The sequence below is a fragment of the Tamandua tetradactyla genome, chromosome 20 (genome assembly GCF_023851605.1).
Source record: "Tamandua tetradactyla isolate mTamTet1 chromosome 20, mTamTet1.pri, whole genome shotgun sequence".
Taxonomy (NCBI): Eukaryota; Metazoa; Chordata; class Mammalia; order Pilosa; family Myrmecophagidae; genus Tamandua; species Tamandua tetradactyla.
The window spans coordinates 57,562,496-57,569,464 of record NC_135346.1 but is presented as its reverse complement, the minus strand read 5'-3'; the positions used below and the strand labels follow the sequence as shown (position 1 = coordinate 57,569,464).

Here is a 6,969-nt window from a genome sequence, read left to right as displayed (position 1 = left end):
GGAAAGGAGAAGAAGGGTGCCAGGCTCTGGACAATTTCAATTTGGACTGGTTAGTGATGTGGCCTGGTGTGCTGGTTTGAAATGATGTGTGCAGCCTAGAAAAACCATGTTTTAATCCTAATCCCATTTTGTAAAGGTAGCTGTTTCTTCTAATCCCTATTCAATACTGTATGTTTGAAACTTTAATTAGATCATCTCCCTGGAGATGTGACTCAATCAAGAGTGGGTATTAAACTTGATTAGAGTTCCATTTGGGTGGGACTTTATTCGTTTATTGGAATCCTATAAAAGAGGAAACATTTTGGAGAATGAGGGAGATTCAGAGAAAGCAGAGAATGCTGCAGCACCACGAAGCAGAGTCCACCAGTCAGCGATTTGGAGATGAAGAAGGAAAATGCATCCTGGAGAGCTTCATGAAACAGGAAGCCAAGAGAGAAAGCTAGCAGATGACTCTGTGTTCGACATGTACTCCTCCAGCTGAGAAAGAAACCCTGACTATATTTGCCATGTGCCTTCTCACTTGAGAGAGAAACCCTGAACTTCATTGGCCTTCTTGAACCAAGGTATCTTTCCCTGGATGCCTTTGATTGGACATTTCTATAGACTTGTTTTAATTGGGACATTTTCTTGGTCTTAGAACTGTAAACTAGTGTTCTAGTTTGCTAGCTGCCAGAATGCAACACACCAGAGATGGATTGGCTTTTAGTAAAAGTGAATTTATTTTTATTAGTTCTTCAGAGGAAAGGCAGCTAACTTTCATCTGAGGTTCTTTCTTATGTGGGAAGGCACAGGATGATCTCTGCTGGCTTTCTCTCCAGGCCTCTGGGTTCCAACAACTTTCCCTGGGGTGATTCCTTTCTGCACCTCCAAAGGCCTGGGCTGAGCTGTGAGTGCTGAGATGAGGTATGCTGAGCTGCTTGGGCTGTGCTACGCTGAACTCTCTCATTTAAGCACCAGCCAATTAAGTCAAACGTCATTCATTGGAGCAGGTACGCCTCCTAGCCGACTGCAGATGTAATGAGCAACAGATGAGGTTCACCTACCATTGGCTCATGTCTACAGCATCAGAAGTAGGTGCTTTCACCTGGCCAAGTTGATAACGGAATATAACTACCACAACTAGCAACTCTTTAAATTCCCCCTTTAAAAGCCGTTCTGTTTCCGGTATATTGCATTCTGGCAGCTAGCAAACTAGAACACCTGGAATGTAGGGAGGTGATGGATAAACCTGGACTCAAATCCTTGTTCTGCCACCACTAACTGGGAGACTTTGGCCAAATTACTTCACCTCCATGAGCCTCAGTTTTATTATATTTAAAATGTTCATAATATTACAACTTTGTGAGGGTTAAATGAGTTGAATTTTGTAGAGTGCCTGGCACTTCGTGGATGTTCAAGCAATAGCAGCTGTTACTGTTATATAGGTATTAATATTCTATTGGTGTGCACTAGAAATCTATCTTATGGGACTTTCAGTGTCCACTGGGCTTATCACATTTTCCCCCATCATCAATATTTATTGAACATTTACAGTGCACTAGGCATCATAGGACATACATAAAATATTGTCGCTGCTCTTGAGGAGCTTACATTCCAAAAGATAAAAATATATACTTCTTTTAAAATGGTGTTTTTGTTTGTTTTCTGCAAGGTACTGAGGAACTAGTCTGAAGGGTGAGCTTTGGGTATAACTTAGTCCCATCATTATTTAGAGAATAGAGGAAGAAGGAGGAGTTAAAGGCAGACAATGACAGACCATTCAAGATAGGTAGGGCTTACATGGAGATAAACACAATCTCATCAACTAAGGAGAGATCTGCTGCAGTAAATAATAAGGGAAGTAGTCTGTGGGATGCAAGCAAAGGAAGTAGGGCACTATCTTAGACATTAAGTAGAGCTGGAAAGATCATGTGGCCTTTTTCCAAGTACACAGCCACCAAGTAGGAATGGATGGTGACGAGATGGAAGTAGGCTAAAAAAGGAAGATGTGTTGGTTTAAAGGATTTATATACCCTAAAAAGCCATGTTTTAATCCTAATCAATCTTGTGGGAACAGCCATTTCTTCTAATTTCTGTTCAGTACTATAGGTTGGAAACTTGGTTAAGTTATCTCCATGGAGATGTGACTCACCCACTCGTGGGTATTTCTTTTGAGTAGAGGGAGATGTAACTCCACCCATTCTGGTCTTGATTAGTTTACCAGAATCCTGTAAAAGAGGAAACATTTTGGAGAGAGTCTCTTTTTTTGAGAAGGATGGGAGCAGCAGAGATGTAAGAACTACAGAGACCACCAGCCAGTGACCTTTGGAGATGAAGGAGAACGTCCTGGGGGAACTTCAGAAACAAGAGGCCTAGAGAGGAAGCTGGAAGATGTCACATGTTTGCCATGTGCCTTTCCAGTACAGAGAAAAACCCTGAACTTCATTGGCCTTTCTTGAGTGAAGGTAACCTCTTGTTGGTGCCTTCATTTGGACATTTTCATAGACTTGTTTTAATTGGGACATTTTCATGGCCTTAGAATTGTAAACCAGCAACTTATTAAATTCCCCTTTTTAAAAACCATTCCATTCCTGGTAAAATGCATTCTGGCAGCTAGCAAATTAGAACAGAAATTAATCTTGTGCACCTAACAAATAGAAGGAATAAAGGATCAAAATTGAAGGTAGGCTACAAGAGTATCAAGAAATTCTTAAAAACCTAGTGTGGAAGCACAAAACTTTCAGTTAATGCTACCCAACATCATGATGAGCCAAGAACGTTGTGGCTTGTGGCTTAATAAGTTAGACAATGTCATATACCAGAAATTTAAATGAAATTACTTTTATTCAATTGATAGCCCCCCCCAAGCTCCCCAAGAGAAATTGATTTGTGGGGGGAGGTAGGGAAGGAGGGAGAGAAAGGAGAGTGGGACATGGTTGGGAACAGTAGTTACATGAGTAGTATTTTTGTTATTCTGATAAACGTATTTAAACTTGGTAAAAGCCCATTAGCTGCCCAAAGGGAATAAGGAATAAATTTCCAAAAATGTACAATTTCTTTTAGAAAAGTTTGAGAGCCAAAATACTAATTTGCATGAACATATGTAGAGGAAGTAGTTGAAAATTCCACTCATGAAACTTCTATTCCACTTACATCAAGTTAATACATGTGTTCTTAACAATTATGCTTGGATTGGTCATGAAAATTTCATAAGACATTGAACAAAGCTAGCCATCATCAAGTTATTTTCCTGTTAACTACTTTTTATAGCACATGCATGTTAGGCATGTATCAAAACAAAAAAACATGAAAGCAAAAAAAAAAGTTAAATATCTGGGTTTTTAATATTACTGCTGTGCTTGATAAACATGAAGTAATGAATATCAAGCAACTTATTTTTACTGTGTCATTATTTGTACATTTGTTCTTAGGTTGTTAAAAACATTTAAATACAAATAAAATGAGTATAGCAAAATAATGAAAGCAAACAGCAGGTAACTTAACAAATAATGGGATGTGAACCATTTCTGCCCTTCTCCTGAGTTAATTGGGTAAAAACTTTGTCTAAAGGAACACTTCCATGGCTGTATTCAAGGGTGTGCACGTTGAGATTGGGTATTCTACAGATACACACGGTTCAACATGTATTCACATCCCCATATTGGCCACATCAAGATGAAAAGAGATAATTCTCTAAATGTTAACTGGCTCTACTCCCCTAATATTGAGCATAAATACCACATGGGAAATACAGAAATTAAAAAAGAAGTAACATATACATGTCATAAATTGTAAACAAAAACTATTTGTGGGACAGCATGGATGACAAATGGTCTACAGTGTTAATTTTAGAATGAGGCAGTACAAGTTGGAAGTCCACTTAATTTGCCTCTCTTTCTCCTGCTTCAGCTTCTTCTGCTTGGGTATCTGATGTCCACAATGTCAACTTGTCTCTCAGTGCACAAAAAAAATAATATTATTAGTGACTAATAATAGCGCACTGTCTTTATATGATTCTTCACTTAATGTATCAAGTTCAGCAATGGCTTCATAAAAAGCTGCCTTTGTGAGAGAGCAGGCTTTCTCTGGAGATTTCAGAATCTCATAATAGAACACAGAAAAGTTAAGGGCTAGACCCAATCTGATTGGATGCATTGGTTGCACTTCCTTTTTGCTGATTTCACATGCCTCTAGGTATGCTTAAGGTGACTGATCATAATCCCTTTCTTGTTATCTTTAGCAGCAACCCCAGGCAAGTAATGATAATAGTCTCCTTTCATTTTCAAATAGAAGACTTTGCTCTCTGCTTGTGAGGCATTGGGGATCAATAATTTTTCCAAAAGAGGCAGTACATCATTGCAGATATCTCTTAACTCGGTCTCAGTTTTCTCTCTGTATTCTCGAGCCATCTGCTGTTTTTCCCCAGCACCTTCCATCTTTTGCTCAGTACTTGAGACGACCCTCCAAGATGACCTATGAGCTCCTACAACATTTCTATAAGCAACTGAGAGAAGATTCCTCTCCTCATCAGATACTTCAGCTCCTTACTCAGTTACAGACTTCATTCATGTCATTATATCACTCAGTCTGCTCGGCCAGTTCAGCCTTCTACATTAGCTCATTTTTTTTTTTTTTTTTTGCATGGGCAGGTGCTGGGAATCAACCCTGGGTCTCCAGCATGGCAGGTGAGAACACTGCCTGCTGAGCCACTGTGGTCAGCCCAGCTCATTTTTTAAAAATGCAATTTTATTGATATATTCCAACAGCATAGAGATCATCCAAAGTGTGCCATCACCCACTGGCTCACAGTGTCATCTCATGGTCCGTCAGCTCATTTTTAGCCATGACAGGATGTTCTGTGTCCGAAGTAGGTGGTGGTGGGCAGATGGGGCTCAGCAGTCTCTTTGCACTTACCATATTCGGGCTTATCACATTTTGTACTAAAGGGAGGGATTGTAAAGAAGATAGTTTAGCCTTAAAGTGAGGATGTGGTGTTATTTGGAGAAAATGAATATTTAATACTTATTTTTTAGTATCCACTTATAGATGTGTTTAGGGACACTAAATTGAAAACTGTTTAGACAGTGATTAAAATTTACTGGCACTTTACATTTTGAAATTGATGCTTAATTGGAGCCGTAAGCTCTTAGACTTCATGATATCCAGCATCTCAGTCTTTCACTGTTATAAGAAGCAGGCCAGAGTGTGAAAAAATAGCTGCTCATTCCAGCAGTGTCATAGTAACAAGTCTCTGGATACAACTTGTCCGTGGCTGAAAGGTTGTCAAGTCCTTCTGGTAATTACTCTTGGAGCTTTCTGTATCTGAAGGGAACAGTAATCACTGGGATCACCACTGATTTGATAAGAACAAGTCTTACTAAACTCAAATTGTTACCTGTTTCTTTTTTGATAAGGTTACTAGAATACATGTCAGGGAATGGAGCAGATACAGCAACATATCTGTCAAAACATCTCAGGGTGGATAGCTGGGCCGGGCCAAGATGGTGGCTTAGCAATGTGCGTGTTTTGGTTTGTCCTCCAGAACAACTACTAAATAACCAGAAACAGTACAGAACAGCTCCTGGGGCCACGTCAGTGACCGGACAACCAGCATACCCCAGTCTGGATCAGCTGGACTGGCTGTAAGCACCCCCAGAACCGTGAGTTCCCCAAGCTGCGGAGGCTGGTGCCCCTCCCCCACAGGCTGCTTCCCAGAGGGGAAAGAGACTTTACCAGCAGCAGGGGCTGAGCCCAACCAAACGCCAATTGTGGAATTAATTAACAAATTCTGACTACTAAAAATAGGCCCCCAGCTCAGGTGAACCTGGTCAAAGCCAAGGTCACTCATTTTTGCCCCAGCACCAAGGGGGCAGTGCTGACGGAAAAAGAAAAAAAAAAAAAAGAAGCAGAGGTTTTTGTGGCTGTGTTTCTACAGAGGCTTGGCTGCCTTTGGATACAGTGGCAGGGCTTCTCAGGCTGCAACTGCCCCAGGCATAGGCAGAAACAAGCTCGTTTGAGGGCTTGTCTGGAGCCTGTGCCTTCTTCAGGGGAGTGGTGAAGCCCAACTCAGGTGGAATCCCTCCCTTAAGGAATTCAGACACCAGGGCTTGGTAATTTGAAGCCATTAAAAGCAGCCTACAACCTCTCCTCTGTCTCCACCATGCCCCCAGCATGGAGAGTCTGCCAAAGTTAAAGGTACCACATCACCTTATGCTGGTGGGACCTGCAGCAAAAAAGTGCCACATACTGAGCAGGATAAGAAAAACAGAGCCCGGAGACTTCACAGGAAAGTCTTTCAACCTGCTGGGTCTCACCCTCAGGGAAAATCGATGCAGGTGACTCTTTCCTCCTGATAGGAGGCCACTTTGGTCTGGGAAAATCTGGCTGGGGTCTATAATACCTACGTAGACCCTCCTAAGGGTAGGGGGAAAAAAGGCACCATACAAGCAGGGCAAGAAACAAGAAAACAAGAACTGAAAAATTCTCCTCTGTTAAACAAAACCTAAGCTAGAGGTCCAGAAAAAGCTGAACTGAATGTCAAAGAACAGATAGACAACAAATTCATCCAGCAAGAAAACCCTAGGTAAAAGAAGTGAAAACAGTCTCCAGAATAAACTAATTAAGATAATTAAATGCCTAGACGCCAGCAAAAAATAACAAATCACACTAGGAAAATTAAAGATATGGCCCAGTCAAAGGAACAAACCAGTAGTTCAAATGAGATACAGGAGCTGAAACAATTAATTCAGAATATACGAACAGACATGGAAAACCTCATCAAAAACCAAATCAATGAATTGAGGGAGGATATAAAGAAGGCAAGGAATGAACAAAAAGAAGAAGTTGAAAGTCTGAAAACACAAATCACAGAACTTATGGGAATGAAAGGCACGGTAGAAGAGATAAAGAAAAAAAGGAAAACCTACAATGGTAGATTTCGAGAGACAGAACATAGGATTAGTGAATTGGAGGACGGAACATCTGAAATAT

At 40.7% G+C, this 6,969-nt stretch overlaps 1 pseudogene; it reads right to left on the bottom strand.

Moving 5' to 3' along the window:
* Nucleotides 1-3,933: 3,933 nt before the first annotated feature.
* The window catches only part of LOC143664353 (14-3-3 protein zeta pseudogene), a 35,926-nt pseudogene continuing 32,890 nt past the window's right edge, over nt 3,934-6,969 (bottom strand).